The 8,870-nt window shown below is 41.3% G+C and overlaps 1 pseudogene; it reads right to left on the bottom strand.

Annotated features, from left to right (window-relative positions):
* Positions 1-4,133: 4,133 nt before the first annotated feature.
* On the bottom strand, positions 4,134-6,454 carry LOC114033058 (annotated as a pseudogene).
* Between the last annotated feature and the right edge of the window lie 2,416 nt (positions 6,455-8,870).

Below are 8,870 nucleotides of genomic sequence, written 5' to 3'. Positions count from 1 at the left end.
TATCTTGGGGAGAGGGGAAGGTAAGGAGGGAGGGAATTTAAAACTCAAAATCTTATAAAAGTGAATGGTGTGAACCAAAAAAAAAAAGTAAATAAAAATAAGGTAAAAAAAAAAGAGTAGAATTAGAAATTTTGGGTATCTGAGCCACAATTTGTGAAACGGTCCCTCCTAATTCTAAGACACAGCCTGTACTTTCTCAGTCCCTGATCCTTCACTCCTCTCCCTTCCAGATCACTCCTGCTATGATAGCTTAACATATTATAGGGCAGGTCTTGATTGGTGGCTTATAGTACTTCTATATTAACATAGTTTGGCTATGCTAAAGAGTAATAGGGATAATGATAAAAAGGAAACATTTCAAAACCATATCGCCCCAAACACTTTCTATTTGTAGCCCCCAGTGAGCATTATTTCAAACCCACTCCATTGCTTCTTGCCAGGTGCTGCCCTGGCAAGGGAGGCATCTGCTACTGGGTCCTGCTTAGATAGCCTGGAATAGGGCAATGGCTAATTCCAGATTCTCAACATAGCTTCCTAATTGGTATATAGTGGCTAAATCCCTGAACTAGGCTTTTAGATAGGAGAGCTTCCAGATGTTAATATATCTCTTGGTAGAAGAGATCAAACTCAGTTAGTAGGTGTTGTCTTTCAAGTAGGGTGTGGTGGGAGGAGGAGGAGGAGGAGGAGAAGGAGAGAGAGACACACACACACAGAGACAGAGAGAGAGAGACAGAAAGAGAGAGAGACAGAGAGAGAGAGAGAGAGAGGGATAGAGTTAGAGACAGAGAGAAGAGGAGAGAGGAGGGGAGAGGAGAGGGATAGGGCAGAAAGGAGAGGAGGAGAGAGAGAAAGAGAGAGAGAAGAGAAGAAAGAAAAGAGAAGGAAAGAAAGAAAAAGAAAATGGGCTTGAATTTGCACTCTGAGTCCATTAACTAACTGGAGGTGAATAGAGTGTTTCTTCATGAATTCTTTAGAATTGTGGGTGGTCACTGTGTTGATCAGAATTCCTAAGTCTTTCAAAGTTGTTTATCTTTACAATGTTGTTATTATATAAATTGTTCTTCTGGCTCATCTTCATGTATCCCTTGTGCAGCCATTCCCGAATTGATGGGCACGAGGTGGGCCCTTTCTCTGCAGTGATTTCTCCCCTCACTAATGGCTATAGAGCCTGAGCCAGAAGAAGAAGCAGTAGTCTGAAGGGGACTGCTATTCCCAAGGCTCTCGGATTCCAAGTCCTGGGTTATCTTTAACTAGGTCTCAGGTGAGATGGCAGTCAAGATGGTGGTGAGGGTTTGACTAAGCCATCTCCTGTCTCTCCCTCAAGAGGCTTTTATGTTTCAGTTTAGGCTGGCTTTCATATTCATCATCTCATTTAACCCCCCACCAAAAAAATCAAACCAAACCAAGCCAAAAAAAAAAACAAAGAAAGGAAAGAAAATAAGTATTTATTGTGTCTACTATGTGTGAAGTACTGTGTTACGCACTTTATAAATATTCCATTTGATCCCCGCAACAATCCTGTGCAGATCACATGGCTGATATATCAGAAATTTAGAGCTCTAAAGTAGTCATGTTAAACTCAAGTAGAAATGGGTGATACAAAAGGATCTCTGCTGGAGGCGTATTGACTTAGAAAACCACATATTAACACTAATTATGTCATATTGTACTTTTTATTTGTTTTGTTAAATATTTCCCAAATACATTTTAATCTGGTTCAACCCACACTTAGAGTATGGTGGTGGTGGTGGCAACATGTTTTATATCTCTGTTCTAATGGACAATCTAGTCCAATCTTCTTCATTTTATAGATAAGGAAAGTGAGACACAGAGAGGTTAAGTGATATACCTAGTGCCACACAGGTAGTATCAGAGGCAGGATTTGAACACAAGTCCTCTGAGTCTCAATCCAGTGATTACTCTACTGGTGCATGCTGACTCTTACTTAGGTTCCATCCTACAGAAATGGAGACTTAGTGAGATTAAATTGATTGGTTAAGGTCAAACAGTCAATGTCAGTGAAAGGACCCAAAGTCTGATTTTCTGATTCCAAGTTCGGTGTGTTCTCTCCCATACTATACTACCCACTAGCCTTGCCTGATATCAAAGTGGAGATAATCATAGGTACAACCTATAGATTTATTTGCATGCTTCCCTGCTTCTCTATGTGAAAGTTTCCTTTTTTTTAGGCAATTGGGGTTAAGTGACTTGCCCAGGGTCACACAGTTAGTCACTGTCAAATTATTTGGTCTAAGGCCAGATTTGAACTCAGGTCCTCCTGACTTCAGGGCTGGTGCTCTACCCTCTATGCCACCTAGCAGCCCCAAATTTCCCTTTTTTTCAAAGACCACAGCAGTCTTGAAAAGACCCAGGCCACAAAGTCTCTCCTTATTCTTCCTTCTTCCACTCTCCCCTAGGTGAAAGTTATCTTAAATTTCTCCTAGCACTTTGCCTAGACCTCTTCACTGCACTTATCCAGACCCCCCTCATATCACTCATTTGTGTAGGAGTCCTTCCTTATATTAGTTTATAAATATCTGGAGAGTAGAACCCATATTTGTTTTTTTTGCTTTTATATACCCAGAGTCAAACTCAGTACATTCATCATATATTTTATTGCTATTCAGTTGTTTCAATAGTGTCTGACTCTTTGTGACCTCATTTGGGTTTTTTTGGGCAAAGATACTGGAGTGGTTTCCAATTTCTTTCTTTGTGAGGAAACTGAAGCAAACAGGATTAAGTGATTTGCCCAGGGTCACACAGCTAATTAGTGTCCGAGATCAGATTTGAACTCAGGTCTTCCTAAGTCCAGGCCTGAAATCCATCCACTGTCCCATCTAGCTGCCCTTCATTATAAACAGTACATGCTTAATATAGGTTGTCCCAAAAGTCTTAGTGCAGTTGAGAGCTTAAACACACTGTGTTTGTGAATTTGAATTTGTTGAATTCTTTTTCTTCAAGGACCAATGATGGGATCCCAAGATCATGTGATTCAGTATGATGTGCAATAATGGAAAGCAAACTAGACTAGAAGTTAGGAGACCTGATTGAGTTCTAGATTCTAGTTTTGTCAAGGCCAGGAACTAGCTGTGTGACCTTGAATTTTTCTGCACTTCAGTTTCTTTCTCTTAAAATGAGAGTGTACGTTAGCAGAATGGAAGCTCCTTGAAGGCAGGGAATTGTTGCATTTTTCTCTCTGTAGCTGCAGCCCTTAGGAGATATTTAATAAATGCACATTAGATTGGGTTGGAGGGGATTAGATTACAAAGGAAAAAAACATATATATCAACCATAAACCAGAGAGAACATTCTGGTTTGTTTTAAAAGTTTTTCTGAACACTACAGAATTTTTCATGGCTAAACCTTATTATTAACCTTTGTTTACAAAGGCATGATCTAAGAGTAAGAGTGCCCAATTAGGTACCAAAATACCTTGGTTTGAAGGTCATTTTTTCTTTGTGGGCCTCAATTTTCTCATCCATAAAATGAAGGAGAAGAAGTGACAGAGGATCACTGAGGTTTCTTTCTAGCTCTGACATTCTATGTTCAATATTCAAAGTTCCTTCGAGATTTAACATTCTGTGTTCTAAGATTCCCCTCTAATTCTGACAAAAACCATTTCTACTTCTATGAAAGATTTAATGTTATTTTCAGGCCAAATAGAGATACTATCTAGACCAAAGGAAGCTTGGAGTCCAACTCTCGAGCCAGTGAATGGGAAATAATAGTACAATTCCAAGGCTGTGTGGTGGAAAGAGCTTTTGTTGTATCTGAGGCTGGAGGACCTGTGATCAAATCATGCATGGCTCTGCTACTTATAAAAGTCCAATAGATTTTTAGGCTTTTTTTTTTTAACTCCAAAATTGCTTTTATTTAGCTGAAAGTAGTCCTGAAGAAATTGTGACATTGTGCCTATGTACAGAGGAGGACTTCAAAAGGGAAAAAACAAAGGACAAAGAATGTATACCCTCACATCCCACAAAAAGAGACTGGAAAACAGCAATGGAGGACAACCCTTCCAGGGAAGTTCAACAAAGGATGGGTCCATCTGTCTGTCTCTGACCTCTTTCAGAGACCATGGTTTGGGGACAGGAATACCCTGTCTTCCTATCATTCTCCTACCATCAGTAGTGCTATTGCTTAAAGGGGAACCAAAGCTGGAGATGCTATTGGTAAACTGACATTGGAAGCCATGTTGGTGTGAATACTCCTAGTCCTGGTTGACAATCTTGAAGGCAATATCCTCATAGAGAGGTCCAGCATGGCAGCATAGGATAGCAACATCCTTATTGTCCTGGCATGCCTTTAGAAAATATGCTGGTATAGAGTGCTTGTTAATCAGGTCTGGGTAAAAGATGTTGTAGCCTTGCACAATTTTTGGTGGGGGGTTGTCAAAGTCATAGTGGGTCTGGTTGTGCTTGTTCCACTCAAAGCCTGTGTGAACATGGTTGAAGAATCAAGGCTTGTGGGGCTGGTGTTTGTCTGCCCACAGATAGGCTTTGCCTATGAGGGGCATCTCCACACTGAACTGGGCCTCGTCTGCCTCCGTGCCCTCCATGGTTCTGTGGAAGAAGACGTCTTCTACACTCTCACTGGCATCTCCAGTGACCTGCAGCTGTTGCCGAGAGAGCAGTAGGTGCTGAAGGTCCTCTTCTGATTCTACCACATGGGCATCAAAGGGCAGCTCATGGGAGGTGAGCAACCTGGGGTGGTACTTGCCAGCATCCTAGTCATCTAGCCTCTGCTGGAGAAAGTCTTCCTTAATCAGCATGACTTCCCCCTCACCCTTACCCTCAGGCTCCCCTTCAGCTCTGGCTTCTCCTTCAGCTTCTGGCTTCTCTGGGGCACCTGGAATGGAAGGCCCCATTTGGGCCTGATCTTGGTCTTTGGGTCCTGACATTTCATTAGGAGGTGTTGGCTGTTTCTTGAGGATGGCAAACAGGGGCTCACTCTCAATGCTTTGCTCATGTTTCAGCTTGTGCAATTTCTGCTGGAGTACATTTTGGTGATGCTCACACTCTGGCCATGTGTGGCTTGAGTTGCTGCAGTAGGCTCTCCCAGTAGCCATCATTCAGGTTGGGTCTCTCTGCCTGGATTTTGCCCTCAATGCCCTGGAAGATCACCTGGAGTTAACTATAGGTCTTCCCTTTGAATACCAACTGTACATCAGAACTAACAGAGGCATTGACCCCTTCTCAAAGCCTTCCTGGTCACTTTCCTGATGCCTTAAGCTTTTGGAGTTTGGAAATCTCATCCTCTGTAATGCTGGCCATATCTGTCCAGAAGTCTACATTCTTGCCCTGTTCCAAAACCATGTATAACTTGTATGTCTTGGAGCAGGTCTTCTATGTCTGACACCGTGAGGCCATTGAGGAAGGTGTAGGGCTCACGCATCTCCACAGCCAGGTCATCATCCTCTGCACTAATATACTTGGCCAGGAAGTCAATGGGCTTGGCACTTCCATCCCTTATTTGGATTTTATAACAAAGTTTGGCTTGTTTTTTTTATTTTTATTTTTTTTTTGGCTAGACAATGGGGTTAAGGGTCACACAGCTAGTAAGTGTTATGTATCTGAGGCCGCATTTGAACTCAGGTCCTCCTGAATCCAGGGCCAGTGCTCTATCCTCTGTGCCACTTAGTCACCCCCCAAGTTTGATTTGTTGAAGGTGGAAATTGTTTTCCTGTTCCATGTTTTGAAGTGCTCTGCCTCCTTCTACCTCTGCACATCTCCAGCTCATGCTCCCAATTGTTTTTTTCCCTCTCACTTGCTCCAAGTGCAGCTGCTTCACCTCTCTCTAGCAATTCTAGTTGATTGTCTTCCTGGATTCTCTTTGTTTCTCTCCTTCAGCTCTTTGTCTTCCAGGCGAATGAGCCCCTTCATTTCTAGTTCCATGTGAACGTTCCCAGCAGATTGTTGTCTCCGAAGGGGTTGTCAATTAGTGTAGCTCAAATACTTCTCACCGGCCCATCTTTTCTCTCTTCTTCTGTTCTTTCGCTTCCTTCTTTGACAGTCCTAGGGCCGTTTCTCCTCAGGTGACTCTGTCGAGGCTCAATTTCTCGTCCAGGGCTTCGAGGACTCCTAGAAGTGGCTGATGGAGGTGATGTAGAAGACATCGAGGGAGTGATCTAGAATCAGGTCTCCTGCGACTGCTCCCGTGGCCCCTCCTTGGCTCACTCTCAGAATCTGACTGGGAAGACTCCTGAGATTGGGGATGTGACTTCCTTGGATTTCTGTGGTTCCTGTCTGAGTTCTGACACTTCTTTGATTTCCTTCTATAGGGGTAGAATCTGATCCCATTCTCCAGTCCCGGCTCTGCCGCAGCTACCTCTTCTAGTCGGTCTCTGTTCTTGCGCAGCCCCAGTCATTCACGGCTCCAGCTCGGCCTCGGGCTCAGCTCGGGTGCCCGGAGAGCGCAAACCAGACGGCGAGCCAGACTTCCAGCTCCGACCCATTCGCCACCCTGGATACAACTGCCAGCCCCTGGATCTTAGGCTTTGGAGAATGCTTCCTCTTACAGAAGTACGTACAAGTTTAAAGAAACACCACAAAGTGATAGGGATTGGACGGGCCCAAACTTGTTCCTAATTGTCGAAGATTTAATCTAAAATGTAAAGGCCTAAATTTTGTCTAAAATTAAAGGCTTCCCCCTTTGTCACCAATGTTTACTTCCTTTTCATCACCTTTGGTGGGAGAGGAAGAGCACCTAACTTTCCAGGCAACATTTCATTTTCAAAGAGAAAATGAGTCGTGGGAGCTCCGTTTTTTGTTTCTGTTTTTTTTTCTGATGTGCTAATCTAGGGGAACTCCCTGCTGCCTAGTTTCTCCTCCACCAGGTTGAATAAATCTGTCAACCTCCAATGAGACAGTAGTGACTTTTTTCCTTTTATAGGGACAGCTTCAGAGTACTGCATTCCGCTATTGGTCCTTCCTGTACGGAAGAAGTAACTTGTCTAGAGAATTACAGTAAGTGTGGATCACTATTGAGTTCTCGCCACTTTAGAGAAATCTGCATGTCAGTTTCTGGAAGCTTGGGCTTCACTGAAAAATCGAATGCATTTTTTGAAAAGGGTTTTATGATGGAGGTACGAAGAGATCACAGCCAGAATCACTTTAGCTTTTCAGACACAAATGTGGTGGCCTCAATTCTGTGATTAAATTTAATAAAGTTTAATTATTACTTCAGACAGAGCATCCTAGGCATTTAAATAGAGGAGCTTCCTAGACTAAAGATCTTCCTTTCTGAAGAACTGTGTCAGGAAGGGGATGCATCAGGGATCATAAATTCTCCTTTGCCTTTTTAACACTTTATGGGCTCCCAGGCAGCCCCAACAATAGGATGGGGAATGACTCTTAACAGCTCATTAAGGTTGTTTTTACCAAATGCTAATAATAAAAAGAAACCCTAAAAGCCTGTCTCATTTTTATTCAGAATGTCCTACTGCCGAATATAAAAAGATGCCATAAAATGGAAATGCCAGAGAAAGCCACTAGATGCAGTTATTTGCTGAAGCCACATTAAGATTTCCACATTAACTTGTAATCTCCGAGGTAATAATGGATGGATTTGGCAATAGGATAGTTGCTGGAGAGAATAGAAATACCCTACATAGGGCTTGAAAAAAGCTGTGTCTTTAGAAGGTAGACAATACATATATTAAATATCATATGTATATTATTGTATTATGCAGACAGCTAATAAAAGCATAGTTTGTGTGTTTATAATAGAAACACAATATCACGTACATGTTAAAAATTTTATTTCATGTCTATCCCTAACATTATATGTAAAGGATGGAAACATTCTTTGTAGAATAATGAATTCATTTCCCTACTTAATTTCCTGATACAGGTCTTTAAGACCACTACTTTCATACATCTTAATATTAGTCTGTGGTATTAAAACAGGTTTGCGAACTGTGGTGGGAGTGGGTAGGTGATACAGGAATGTGAGTCCAAAAAACATCTGGGAACTAAAAAAAAGTTATCAAATTATTACATGAATTATGAATGTTCTATTTCATCTGTACTTATATATATACCTCAAATCTATATATATGACCATATGAATTACATAAAACTGTTCTATAAACTGTGCTATAAAAACATCAGTGGCTATTATTATTATTATGAATAATGAATACTGAAATTCGAATGTGCCCCTAATCCTAGATACAGGATTATGTGAAAGATGAATATCTTGTCTCAATCTACTTATATATCTCTCTTTAAAGAGAACTATCTGTAACCCTGTGCATATGGGAAATAACATCATTTATCATTCATATAAATATTTACATCACTTCTGCTTTAATTTTCAGATATTATTTAACTTCACATTCTTTCTATTTATGGTCCTACTGGAATACTGTCCTTTTTAGACAGACATTAGCCATCTCTGAAAAATGGCTTTATCATTTTCTTTCTCTCTGGAGGCTGCTCCAATTTGAAAAATGCAAGATTGAGTAAAAGTTTGTGTTTCTGAACAGCCAGTCACTCTGAAAAGAGGTGTCAAATGCTGTAATTGAAAGTATTCTTATTTTATCCTGGATCCTTGCTATCATTATTCATATATGAGCAAAACTTTGAAATATCATATAATCCTTCTCCAAGATCTCTAGGAACCCCAGAACGTAAATTAGTATGAGAAGATTGTACCCTTCAGTCTTTGCTGGATATCCCCTGAACTTGTTAGATAATCTCATTTTCTTTAGATTAAGGCTGATGTGGAAAATAGATACATTCACAGCTCACTAGGGCCTACTAGGCCAAGCCATGCTACATGTATGTCTGAAGTGATTTATGGTTCTCTCCACTGCCTTGGCCTTTTGGAGGGAGATGATGGGGGAAGTTATAGGCGATTAGACTTGA

This window comes from Vombatus ursinus, unplaced genomic scaffold (assembly GCF_900497805.2).
Source record: "Vombatus ursinus unplaced genomic scaffold, bare-nosed wombat genome assembly UNPS02000580.1, whole genome shotgun sequence".
NCBI classification, from domain to species: domain Eukaryota; kingdom Metazoa; phylum Chordata; class Mammalia; order Diprotodontia; family Vombatidae; genus Vombatus; species Vombatus ursinus.
The sequence above is the reverse complement of the archived record's forward strand: the minus strand, read 5'-3'. Positions and strand labels throughout refer to the sequence as shown.